General features: G+C 37.5%; 1 long non-coding RNA gene across 1 annotated transcript in view; it reads left to right on the plus strand.

Moving 5' to 3' along the window:
- Positions 1-5,104, plus strand: part of LOC122698214 — a 31,378-nt gene extending 26,274 nt beyond the window's left edge. Inside the window, exons 2-3 of the long non-coding RNA XR_006342286.1 lie at positions 2,417-2,507; positions 5,001-5,104. This is a non-coding gene — a long non-coding RNA (uncharacterized LOC122698214). The remainder of the gene's footprint in view (positions 1-2,416; positions 2,508-5,000) is intronic.
- The last annotated feature ends 9,446 nt before the right edge of the window (positions 5,105-14,550 follow it).

Below are 14,550 nucleotides of genomic sequence, written 5' to 3' on the forward strand. Positions count from 1 at the left end.
GGAGTTGGTGAAGGACAGGGAGGCCTAGCGTGCTGCAGTCCATGGGGCCGCAAAGAGTCAGACACAACTGAGCAACTGAACTCAACTGAACTGAACTGAATGTTTCATCAGTTTTAAGGACTAATGTTCTATGACTAACATTCTGATACATATTTGTCTTTATTTCTAATTTATCCTTAGGCTGTATACCTAGAAGCAGATAAATACCTAGGTTAAGAATTATTAGATCTTTTACTATCTTGGTTACGAATTGGCAAAAATGTTTTCCAGAAATGTTATACCAATGTAAATTCTCATCAGGTATATTTTAAGAGCACCTCTGAGACCATGAGTTTATTTGTTTGTTTGTTTTTCAAAATCTTGTATAAGACATTAAAACATCTTATAAGTGAAAAAGTGTATAGTTTTCCTAAACAATCTTTCCTCCAACTGACTGTTTTTAACATTATTCTTTGTACCATTTTGTTCAGGATATATGGGCTGCACAGATCAGATGAATGTTTTCTAGAACAGTAATCTTATAAAAGCTATGATGTGGTCATCACAGGGTGTATCCTATGCCCTTTTTTCGCTTATGCATGTGTGCACAGTCGTGTCTGATTCTTTGCAACCCCATGGACTGCAGCCTACCAGGCTCCTCTGTCGATGGCAAGAATACTGGAGCGGGCTTCCATTTCCTCCTCTTTGCTTATACCATCCTGTTTTTTCTTTTCTTTTGGAAAAGCATATCATATCTTCCCTTAGGCACAGGATATACAGGGTGTGACCAAGGCTGGTTATTCCAATATGGTCATGTGATTTTACTGGCACAGTCACAGTGTTTCCTAAGAGCTAAGAGGGAGTCCAGGAAGTCATTCTGACGATCACAAGAGGAGCCCCTGCCTGCAGATGGAAATTAAGTGGAGACAAGCAAAAGAGTACAGGAGAACCCTGAGGACAATTTCTGATTGCCAGGATGCAGCTATTATCTGAAGTTGGCTCTGTTCCAAGAATTCTAAGTTTCATGAGACAGTAGTTACTATTTAGTTCAAATAGGTTATAGACTTTTTTGATACCTTCAAACCAAAAAAAAAAAAAAAAACCTTATTTGAATATACAACTCCAAACTATCCCACAGAGCTATAGGAAATATAAAATCTTAGGCCAAGTCAGAACCACATTGAGTAGAATGAAGTTTATGGGGTTGGTGGAAGAATTTATCAGTTTGATCAGAACTACATATCTAAGGAATGGAACAAATTATCAGGTTAAATAAAATGAAATGTTATGTTATGCTCTATAAATAGATTTTTCAAAGATTTTCAGCTTTCCTATAGGAAAAGGAAAAGTGACGGCAGAGGATGAGATGGTTAAACAGCATCACCCACTCAATGGACATGATTCTGAGCAAACTCCAGGAGATAGTGAAGGACAGGGGAGCCGGGAGTGCTGCAATCCATGAGGTCACAAAGAGTCAGACACGACTGAGTGACTGAAGAACAGCAACCAAAGGAAAGAATCCGAGTTCATCGATGTAAATGGTCATCTCTGCCTATGGGGTTAAAATCAGATGGTCCTAGATCTTTTTTTCTTTTTTGGCTAAAAACCTCAAAAGAAAGGAAAATGGACACAATGGTGTTGAGTACAGATGAGTGAAAGAACTGGTTTGATTCACAGCTTTTTTTGAAAATCAATGAAGAAAATTTTATGTTATGATTCCATCAAACTCAGCACTGCATTGTATTACTGGGCTAAAACTCTCTGTAAACCTGCAAATATATGGCGGTTGGTGTAGTCGCTAAGTCATGTTGGACTCCTGGTGACCCTGGACTGCAGCCCAGCAGGCTCTCCATCAGCGGGATTTCCTAGGCAAGAATATTGGCGTGGGTTGCCATTTTCTTCTCCAGGGAACCTTCCCAACCCAGGGACAAACCCGTATCTTCTGCATTGCAGGTGGATTCTTTACCGCTGAGCCACCAGGGAAGCCCATCTAGTCATTTGAAGCACTAAATAATCATTTGCTATTATGATAAGGAATGGTTGAATATTCGTTGCTAGGGAGAAAGGTGGACACTATAAGAATAAAAGGAACAATTATCTGGAAACATAAAATGTCAAAAATCATTTCATTCAATTTCATTGCTTCAAAATATATGAAATTTAAAACGGATAGAATGACAATACTCGTTCAGCAATCCATACAAATGGGGGCAGAGTTTCACGCAGCTTCTCAGTAAATGATAGATCAGAAACTGCTACGGACTGAATGTTTGTGCTCCCCAAAATTCATATACTGAAGTCTAACTCTCAAGGGGATGGTATTTGGAAGTGGGGCCCATGGCATGTAATTAGGGCACGGGGATGGCGCCTTCATGAATGGGATCAGTGCCCTTACAAAACAGACCTCAGAGAGCTCTCTTGCTCCCCTCTGCCACAGTGAGAAGATAGTCACCTATGGACCAGAAAGCAGGCCCTCACCAAACTTCAAACCTGCCAGCCTGGATCGTGGGATTCCCACCTCCACAACTGTGAGAAATGAATTTCTGTTGTTTATAAGCCACCCAGTATTTTTGTTGAAGCAACCTGGCTTAAGACAGAGGACAATATTTTAAAATTATAAAAAACTTTTGAATATATACATATATATATATGTGTGTGTGTGTGTGTACATATATGTGAGCTTCCCCGGTAGCTCAGCTGATAAAGAATCCGCCTGCAATGAAGGAGAATCCAGTTTGATTCCTGGGTTGGGAAGATTCCCTGACGAAGGGATAAGCTACCCAATCCAGTATTCTTGGGCTTCCCTGGTGGCTCAGTTAGTAATCTCCCTGCAATGCGGGAGGCCGGAGTTTGACCCCTGGGTTGGGAAGATTCCCCTGGGCATGGCAATTCACTCCAGTATTCTTGCTTGGAGAATCCCACAGACAGAGGAGCCTGGTCGGCTACAGTCTGTGGAGTTGCAAAGAGTTGGACATGACTGAGCAACTAAGCATATATATATATATATATATTTCTATTAGAATTAAAATACTGTTTACAATTACTTGCTATCAATCTAGTTGGCTAGAATTATGTACATCTATTTATCAATTTGGAGAATGTTTTATCTCAAGTAAAATAAAATAATATTAAATTACTAAAATTGCTTTTGGAGGTTGGTTGAACAATACAACATAATTTGAAAATGAAATACAGAGGCTGTCTGATGCAAGTTCATGCAAACTGACTTAGAGTTTTATTTTGAATATTAGAAAACAGACTTACATTGGGAAGTTACAGAGCTTTCTACGAACAATTGTGTATGAAAGTGAAAGCCACGTCCAAGTCTTTGCGACCCCATGGACTATACAGTCTACAGAATTCTCTAGGCCAGAATACTGGAGTGGGTAGGCTTTTCCTTTTCCAGGGGATCTTCCCGACCCAGGAATCGAACCAGGATCTCCTGAATTGCAGGGGGATTCTTTACCAACTTTACCAACTGACAGAAGCCCCAGTTGTGTATAGGTACATCAATTTATTGTTGTTAATCTTTGAAAAATGAATATGAGGCTTAAGTCTGGTGATTGCACATACCAGATTTGAAATTGAGAGAACAGCATCGAAACATGTGTATTATCAAGTGTGAAACAGATCACCAGTCCAGGTTGGATGCGTGAGACATGTGCTCGGGGCTGGTGCACGGGGATGACCCAGAGGGATGGGATGGGGAGGCAGCGGGGAGGGGGGATCAGGATGGGGAACACATGTAAATCCATGGCTGATTCATGTCAATGTATGGCAAAAACCACTACAATATTGTAAAGTAATTAGCCTCCAACTAATAAAAATAAATGGAAAAAAAATTGATAATTGTAAGGGTGAAGTGAAGTTGCTCAGTCGTGTCTGACTCTTTGCAACCCTGTGGACTGTAGCCTACGAGGCTCCTCCATCCATGAGATTCTCCAGCCAAGGATACTGGAGTGGGTTGCCATTTCCTTCTCCAGGGATCTTCCCAACCCAGGGATCGAGCCCGATCTCCCGCATTGCGGGCAGACGCTTTACGGTCTGAGCCACCAGGGAAGCCCAATTGTAAGGGTATCTACTCTAAAAGCTTTACCTCAACACTTGGCTTAGTCTCCACTGGACTGCTGCTTGTTAATATCAGTCTCACTTCACAATGCTTAGGAACCTATGTCCTAAGGGCGATTTCCTTTTGGTTTAATCCCATTTATTTTTCTAACTTACATGTTGACAAAATACTATAAATTGACTTATTTATACTTTGTATAAAATGAAAGCAATAGCATTTGTTCCTTTCTTTGTTCCCATAGTGTATAAATAAAGTGATAATATGAAGGTTCCTACAAGTATGTCCAAAAGCAAATTGATAAAACATCCCCAAACACAAAAATAATTCCCATTTAAAATAGTAAACATAAATTGCAAAATCATCCATCATTTAACAAATATTAATTTGGCACTTTCTCTATCTCAGACACTATGATCAATGACAAAAATGAAGAAGGAAGGGTCCCTTTTTTCCAAAATTTTACCACCTAATAAAGGATATGAATAAATATAAAAGGGTAAATTCTGTATGTATGAAGAGGCTCTCAAAATATAATGGTCAGCTTAATCTGAAGTTATCAAGAAGTAACTTGGTAAGATTTGATGTTTAAACAGAATCTTGAAGAATTATTCTTCAAGCTCATTCACTTAAAAAATGAAGAGAAATGCTGTATCAGACACAGTGACATATAATGGGAATGTGTTCATGTGGTACTTTATGGCTACACATTGAATGTATGAGTTTCAATTATGTATATAAATCACTACTCTGATGCAAGAGAAATACAGCTGAAGTGAACTTAAACATATAAGAAAAATCTGAACTGCAGAAAGTCAACAGTAATCTTTAGGGCAACAGGATCCAGAGACACAACTTCTGTTGGTGCTCTGTTTCTCCATCTTTGTCTCTAATCTCTTCTTTGTTTTGCATCTTATCGTTTGTTCCTTTTCACTCTGCCGGGATCTCTCTACAGGGTGAAGAACACGAACACAGGGAGTTAGAGTCCCACATGCTGATAACTCCATCAAGAGAGAAGAAAGATTTTTCTCTTCCAGCTGCAGAATGAGAACCTCCAGGGATGAAGTAATTATAAAATAGGTCCAGTCTGAGTCTTAAAAAAGGAAGCAAATATAATAGCTCCAAACATGATTACAGGTAAGGTAGGTCATAGTCGGATTATTGAGAATGGTTTAAGCTATGCAACACTTGGATTTCACCCATTATCTTAAAGGGGATCAGTGAAGGGCTTCCAATAGAAGAGTAATATATCTGGTTTCTATTCTTAAAGCACAAAGAAGGATGGGGTAACAGGAGAGGTAGGGAGGCAGGAGATGGTTGCCTTGATCTATATGCGAGATGATAATGGTTTGCATCAGAATAACAGCAATGGAAACTTAGGAGAAATTGAGTAAATGGGACTAGTACTCACTAGTCATATGTGTGTGGGAAGGAAAACTGTATGGAATGACTAGAAGATTTCTGGTTTGAGTGCTAGGTACATAATGGTACTGTTAACCAAAATGAGACAAAGAGGAAAGAGACAAATTCAGCCTGAACAAATGGAAGATTAAGTGAGATATCGAGGTGATGTCTATCAGCATCTTGGTTATCTAAGACTATAGAGAAGACTATAGTCATCCAAGCTGGGAATATAAAGTTGGGGAATATTCATATAGACATGGTAGTCAAAGTCATAGAGAAGACTGAGGTGGCCAGGAGAATATGTAAGGCGAGAAAAGAGAACAAAATGCAACTGTCCCTTGAAATTCTCGGGGACTCATTCCAGGACCCCATACAGATGCTCAAACTCATCATACAAAATCATGTGGTATTTGCATATAACCTACACATATCCTCCCATATACTTAAACTTATCTCTAGATTACTTATTAATATAATGCCTAATACAATGTAGATGCTATGCAAATAGTTGTAAACACAAGGTAAATTTTGAAATAAATAGTAAATAGTAAATTCTGAAATAAAATATATAAATAGTTCCTGGTGCAGGGAAAATTCAAGCTTTGCTTTCAGAAACTTTCTTGATTTTTTAAAATATATTTTTGGTCTATGTTTGGTTGAATCTGCAGTTGTGAATATAAGAAGCATATTGCATAGAACTCTATAGACTTAATGCATGACTGTTGACTTTGTAAACTGCCTGTTTGACTGAACTATATTCCCATTATCTTTTTGGTACATTTCCAGTTGAAGTGGGCTAGTGATTCTCTTACTAGACACAAGGAGGCAGAAAGGAGCTGCCTTTCTAGATATAAGGCATATATAGAGAGAGTTTGACTGGAGAGTTTAAATCATTTATATTTGAAGTAACTGGTGATAGGAAAGAACCTCATATTGTCGTTCTGTTTACTGTTTTCTGTGTGCTGTATGATTGTGTTGTCCCTCCTTTCCTCTCACTGCCTCTCTCTGTGGTTTATTTTTTTTTTTTTTCTCTGTGGTTTATTTTTATACAATGACAGACTTTGATCCCTTTCTCATTTTCCTTTGTGCATTTTCTACAGGTATTTTCTTTACCGATTATATAAAACGTATTATAACTAAAATAATCAATTTTAAACTGATAACAAATTAAGTACAGTGACATAACAGCTCTACTTCTTTAAGTCTTCACCACTCCTTTGTTATCAATGTCAAAAATTCATCTTTTTAAAAATATTTTTAATCCATTAACATATTTCATAAGTATATTTTTATAATTTAAGCTCTATATCTGAATTGAAAATGATTTATGTACCACCATTAAAGGATTCTGTATTTATCTATATACTTCCCTTACCAGGGAGAGTTTTATATCCTTTTGTGTTCCTGCCTAGGGTCTTTTATTTTAACTTGAAAGACTTTCTTTAGCAACTCTTGTTAAGGCAAGCCTAGCAGTGATGAGCTCCCTCAGGTTTTATCTGGGAAGTTCCTTATTTTTCCTTCATTTTTGAAGGACAGTTTTGCTCCATTTAGCATTCTTGGCTGGCAAGTGTTGCTTTTTTTTTTTCTTTCAGCTCTCTGACTGTATCATCCTACTCCCTCTGGCTTGTAATGTTTCTGCTACAAAATCCTCTAATAATTTTATGAAAGAACCCCTGTATATACCAAGACTTTTTTTTATTGTGATGCTTTCAAGATTTTTTATCTTTGTTTGTGCGTCTCGTACATTTATCCTCCTGAGTCAGCTTACCTATGCTATATCACGCCTGCTGCTTAGTTGTGTCCAACACTTTGCAATCCTATGGATGATAGCCCACCAGGATCCTCTGTCCATGATTTTTTCCAGGCAAAAATACTGGAGAGGGTTGCCATTTCCTCCTCCGAGGTCCTTCCAGAGCCAGAGATCAAACCCATGTATTTTGTATCTCTTGCATTGACAGATGGATTCTTTACCGCTGGGCCACCTAGGAAGCCCCATGGGTAAACTGAAAAATGAAACTCCTGGACTTGCAAACCCAAGAGCAAAACCATAGCTTCCTAATCAGTTTATTTCCCAGGAAGCCCTCTCTTAACTGTAAACTGAGCTCCTTCCTTTCTCAGTGGAAGCTTCTACATGGACTGTTGGGATCAGAGCTCCAACCCATACAGGCATACTTTTACTTTTAAATTGATCCTGCAAGATAATCAAGCAAAACACTGGATTAACACCTAGACAATGTTTGAGCTCTGTACTAAATAATTTTAAAGCTAGTAGATGGAGTGAGCTGATGAGGAAGACTACGAACAAGTCATGTTCTTCAACTCGGTCAAACTGCTGATGGTCATACAAGTTAACAAGAAGTTAAGCCTGTGCTCATTAAATCGGCTTAAAAGAAATAGAATAATAAAACAAATTAGTACATCTTGTTTTCTTAATAAACATTGTATCATCTCTGCACAGCTTTGTTACTGGCATTAATAGAATACCTTAAATAATAACCTGTCACAGTGAAACGGATTCACATTCTATATCTATTCACATCTATAATTGATGCCATAGCTGTTTGACACTATTGCTTGAATGAATACAACTTATGTGACTTCACAAACTACAAACACTACTAACATAATAGGTATTAAAATACCTTGAGTGATATGAGCACTAAGACTTAGAGTTGCTCTCATGAATGATAGTATTATTCACTCTAGCCATGGTACTGGAATCTGTACATTAACACCCCTGCAAAGGAAACTGAAAGGATAGAATACTTGTCTATACTAAAGGAACTTCATAAATATAAATTTAATCCTACTGTAATCATTCAACATTGTATATTTTCTTTTAAACTAACTTTCATATCTGGTCTACTCTAACCTCTTCTGTATTCACTTTATGCTATACTTATTGCTAACAGTTAAATTACCATAGGAGCTCTAATTAATTATTTTTTTACTTGCACTGCTAGTGATAGAACCAAAGGCTGATATATACATCAAACAGAAGAAACATAATGGAAACTGTAAACAATTTTATGTCATAACACTGCCGTGCTCCTATACAGTCAAATGGACACTCAAAAGGACGTGATTTTCCTGAATGTTTATTTCAGAAAGTTAGAATTGGATGACTGCAAACAATAAAACTAATAGTATATTAATATATAATAATAATAATATACAGTTGGTTATTCTTTTTCCTATTCTACCACAGCTAACTGACTGGAAGTCAGTTTTAGTAACTACTACTAACATAAGACCCTCACCAATAAGTGAAGATATATAGGAAAATCCATAATAGACCTAAAAACCATCAAAGATAAAATGATGACAAAAAAATACAGGGACATCTTAGTGGGTATAAGAAACAGGATGATGATGAAAGCAAAGCCAACAATCATGTACAGGCCATGGAAGCCTGTGGCTGTGATGAGTGTTGACTTCTCCTTTATCTGAGGTTGTAAAAAGTGCTTGGTAAAATCCTGAGGTCTGCAGCAGTTCTAACCTCCTGAAGAGACTGCAGTAAAAAGTGTTTCTAGAATATCCTGACGATTTCCATCTACTAGGCCATGGTGAGCTCAAGTAATACATACTCCAGAGGACAGAAGACAGACATGTTGGGAAGTGGGAATGACTTCTACTGCACGTAGGGAGAAAGGGAATGTTGCACAATAGAAACACTGAGTTTTCATGGTCTCACACAAAATTAGACTCACTTATGACCTTGCTTTGAGAGGAGTTCAACTATTCATTGTTAAAGAGAAATGATCCTTTCTTCTCTGAAGATTTGTTAATCACTCAGTTGGGTGTGGTGAATAAAATACTTAAGGATCTAATACATAAAAATGCAATAGGCAAAGCACATAGATTTTTTGCTCCCTTCCTCAAAGGATGGCGTATTTTGTATTTGCACTGATTTTATGTCTTGAATTCATGTACAATTATATATTGATATTTTTAGTTGAAATACAATATGACTAAAAATATTGATATAATACTAATAAATCATGTTGGTATGTGTGGTTGTCACATAGGATTCACAGGAGATTTAAATTCACAGTTGTCAACGTAAACGATTAATGCTATTTAGCTTCTTCATGAATCTATACCATGCATGAAGAGCTTTTCTCAAAATATTTCACTGAGGGAACTACAAGGATGATAGGCATGACACTATGCTTCAACTCATGCATTTCTAAGCATCGCTCACAACACAGATCTGATTTTCAACATTAGGGTTCTTTCAGTGTCCTTGAACAGCATTTGTTTCTCTGTATACAGAAGAAAAAAACTCATGAGTATCAAACTTGTTCACATAAAATGAGTGTATGAATTGTTATCTTCCCAACCCAGGGATCAAACCCACATCACTTCCATCTCCAGCACTGGTAGGCAGATTATTTGCTGACTGTGCCACCTAGGAATCAATATACATTTCAATAACCACAGCCATCAGCTTCTCCTGTTCATGACCAGGGTAGAAGAAAGAACATTGGAAGAAGTACTTGTAAGCATTATTATTTAGTCAAGGAACTGTTATACTGGGTACTCCAGTTATTACTGGGACAAGTCAGTTCCTCCAATGATGATGGGTATAACTGAAAAATTATTACAAATTCATGGGATGCGAGGTCTACATGATAAATGTGTTCATCTTACGCTGCTGCTTCAGGTATGCCTACTTCAGCCTGAAGGACTGCACTTAAAGGGATGCCTACTATTCCAGCTCAAGCAACAGACAGTGAAGTGCAGATCATTGTCCTTTGTTGAAAAGCAGCAGTTTGTCAACATATGTAACATGCCAGAGCAAGCCTTGGGATGGAACTCTAAACACAGGTTAGGCCCTCTTTTTGCCAAGCCCTGCAATAAAATACAAATCAAAAAAAGAAAAATAGCAACAATTCTGTCAGGACTTCCTCACCTTTTCTTTCTGGATGGCAGGAAGCAGACATTGAGGCCAGATGACTTCAGGATTTAATTGTGAGCTAACACTGGAAGGGGTGGAAGCTCATCACTCTAGTAAGAATGTGGCTCAATTAAACTGTTTGACTTTCATTCACTTCATGTACATAGAGTTCTATAATCCTTCGTTAAGGAATTAAATAAGTTATACTTCCTTACACCTTCACAATCACTTGGTTTACACGAATATAAATTCCTAGTTCAGCACTTATACAATGAGTGTTACAGGTAATAATAGTGCAAAAATGATGATGAGCAATGACAGGAAGTTTATTTATTCTGTTTGAATTCTCTATTTTTATACAATCAAGCAGTGAAATATACTTACAGATGTGAATATTTCAGTGGCGTGTATAAATACATGTTGACTAGTGCTATGATAACTCATAGTGTTGGCACAATAATTATCATGGTATTATGTCTTTTTCATATATTCCTTTTGAGATTCTGTTCCATTATATGTTATCATAAGATATGCAATACAGTTTCCTAAACTATACAGTAGGTCCTTGTGGTTTCTTTCATATATAGTACTATGTATTTGTTAATAATTCAAACAAAAACTGGTACACAAATATTCACAGTGACATTATTCACAATAGCCCAAAGGTAGAGCCCACTGAAGTGTCCATCGGTGGGTGAATGAATATGCAACACAGGGTAGATTCAGAAGCTTGAACAGTATTCTACCGTACAAAAAAATAAACTGAAATGGTTCTGCCGCTGTGCAAGACATTACAGAAATTACTGCAAAACTAACACATGGAATAAATATATATTTCAATTCTAATTCATGTTGTGTACCCTTTAAAAGGTTTGGAAAACAGCGCTGAAAAATGCATATTTCTACAGTCATATTCACAACAGCATGATTCACACTAGCCAAAAAACAGAAGCAATCTAAGTGTCCATGGACAGCCAATTCCATAAAAACTGTGGTATACACACAATGGAATACGATTCACCCCTTCAAAGATGGTAATTCTGACAATGCTACAATGTGGACGAACCTTAGGGTCATCATATCAAGTGAAATAAGCCAGACCAAAAAAGAACAAACGTTCTGTGATTCCATTAGTATGAGATATCCAAACAAGTCACATCCAAAGCCAGAAAAAGCAGAAAGTGATTCCCAGGGATCGAAGACAATTCATGTTTCATGGAACCCACCCAATTTCCCTTGGGGAAACTGACTTCCCATGACATCTCCAAAACCAATTAGACAACTAATTGGAAGCCATATCCAGTCAAATGAATGTAAACATAATTTTACAATTTACACCAACCTCACTCAAACTTCTCAACAGACAAAAGGCAAAACTGTATCTATGGTACCTCAGCTTTGCTTAAAACTGTGTATCTACACTACCTCAGTTTTGCTTATGAAATTTAACCAAAAAAAAAAAAACAACACTAAAGTATACCCAAAAAAGGATATAAAATTTATAACATGAACTTTAAAAAATTATAAGTTTAAACTGTGAAAAACTGTATTCACAAAATTTAAACACAAGCCACAGAAAAATATATTTACAAAATACATATTTGATAAAGGATTGTACTCCAACTATACCAAAAAATCTGGAACAAACAACCTCATTTAAAGTGTATAAATCTGAACACCTGGCCAAAGAAAATATACAGATAGTAAATAAGCATATCAAAGATACTCAAAATCATATCCCATTAGGAAATTACAAACTAAAACAACAGTGAGGTAGCACTGCACACCTATGAGATCCAGTAAACTCAAAGTGGGCGGGGCTTCTCTGGTGGCTCAGGGGTAAAGGGGGCGGGGCTTCTCTGGTGGCTCAGGGGTAAAGGGGGCGGGGCTTCTCTGGTGGCTCAGGGGTAAAGGGGGCGGGGCTTCTCTGGTAGCTCAGGGGTAAAGACTCTGCCTGACAATGCAAGACACTCAAGTTCCATCCCTTACACAGGAAGATCCCACATGCCACAGAGGAACATAGCTGGATTTTCCCACAGCTAAACAAGGCTCACCTGTGACCTGAGCACTACACATCTAGTACTTAGTAAACAGCTTTGAAAAAGCATCCAGACAAAAACTATCACACAATTATACACAACAGCTCTACTTGTAACAGCTAAAAACTTTCAAATATCAGGATGTCTTCAGGTAGATGACTGTGCAAGCAAATTGGGGTACATCCAAAGTGAAAGGGTGCAAATGCTACCCCAAACTATACCGCTTCAGCATGACAATTAGTTGGACCCAATTAACTTTTTTTTAAGAAGACACATGATCGTCTCTGAAACCCAAGTTCAAGACGGCTCTTCTGTGAGTCACATTTACAAGAGAAATCTCATTTCAAAGGAATCCTCAATATAAACCAGATAGAAGGATAACAGTTTTGTGAAACGCTTTTTTTAAACAATAGGGAAAGCTAAGACGTAAATCTGTACAACAACCATACCCTTCCTTTCCTTTGGTTTTATTTTTTTAATATTTATCTGTTTTTTTATTTGGCTGCGCCAGGTCAACCTTCGTTGAGGCAAGCCAGATACTTAGCTACAGCATGCAAACTCTTCGTTGTGGCATGGGAGATCTAGTCCTCACATTAGGGATTGAACCCAGGCCTCCTTCTTTGGGAGTGTCCAGTCTTAGCCACTGGACCACCAGGAAGCCCCTGTTTTGTTTTTAGATGAAGATGTGATCTAAGGTGATATCTTGGGCCATTTCAGTCACTGACTCAGTTTCCTGAGTTTCTCCAAAGCATGCACAAGGTACACATTATTAAACTGGTTTGCAAAACAAGTAAAGGTAGTTCATACGACAACACTGTATGCTTACAAATATCTATGTGGTAAATGGCATGCTATTTATTTTTAATTACTATGGGGGAAAAAAAAAGAATGCAGGATCCATACATGTTACAACATGAATAAACATTACAACCACTTTTAGTGAAAAAAATTCATATAGAAAAGGCCACCCAGATCCCATATTCACCATGTCTGCTTTAAATCCATCAAGTTTGTCCAAATAACTGAAAATCTCAGTAACACTCTTAAAGGCGGGGGCGGCGGCGGGGGGGGGGGGGGGCGCTGAGGAAAAGGATGGGAAGAAAAGATATATTCATACAACTGAACAATTGATGAAAGGGAAGTGGGGCTGTGGATTACATTATAATGTAGAAACCATATGATTTCCTGATTTTGGAGGTTATGTGCTGGTTCTGCAGGAAAATACATCCATTTTGGATAAAACACACAGAGTATTTTAGATGATGTGGCAAATGCAAGCACTTTTTCCCATTGCTAGGAGTTTTCTGTACATTTTAAATTACTGGAAAGTAAATTATCTTTCAAAACAACCTTGTCAATACCATAAAAGAAAATCAGATTAGACAGGCATGAAACTTTCTTATAGAAGCCAAGACTTACCCAGACGAAGTTCAAGGGAAGCTGGGATGCTCACCGCTCTTGAAGGAGTCCACATGGGATGAAGAAGTACTCTGGGAAGTCTATTAGTAACCACCATGTCTTGAGTCCTCCGGATGACCTATTGCAGGAGAAACAGATTTTACAAATGAAATTTTCCCCATAACTTCACAAAAACTTGTTAAACTACATTCAGTAAAGTTGAATACTTTCAGATCACTGTACAATGATATAAAATAATACAATTTACAATCCAACCAATATACAAAACTCACTTGCATTTCTATACACTAATAACAATGACACAAAAATTAAGAAAATCCCACTTATAACTGCATCAAAAAGAATAAAACATCTAGCAACAAACTTAATCAAGGACATAAAACACCAGTAATCAGAAAACTAGAAAGTACTGTTAAAGAAATCAAAGAAAACACAAATAAACAGAAAACTATTCCACGCTCATGCACTGCAACACTGAGGAATTAAAATGTCCATTCCAACCAAAGCCATCAACAAATACACTGACTACAATCACAAAATAATATGCAATGGCATTTTTCACAGAAATAGAAATATTCCTAATATTAGGCTGCTAATATTGAACAGGACCGTAAGCAGCCAAAAAGACTCTGAGAAAGAAGAACACAGCTGGACGCATCTTCCTCTCCGACTTCAAACTACATCACGGAGCGGTAGGAAGCACCACAGTGAGGAACTGGCACTAACACAGACACGTGGACTCG

This window comes from Cervus elaphus, chromosome 8 (assembly GCF_910594005.1).
Source record: "Cervus elaphus chromosome 8, mCerEla1.1, whole genome shotgun sequence".
Lineage (NCBI taxonomy): Eukaryota > Metazoa > Chordata > Mammalia > Artiodactyla > Cervidae > Cervus > Cervus elaphus.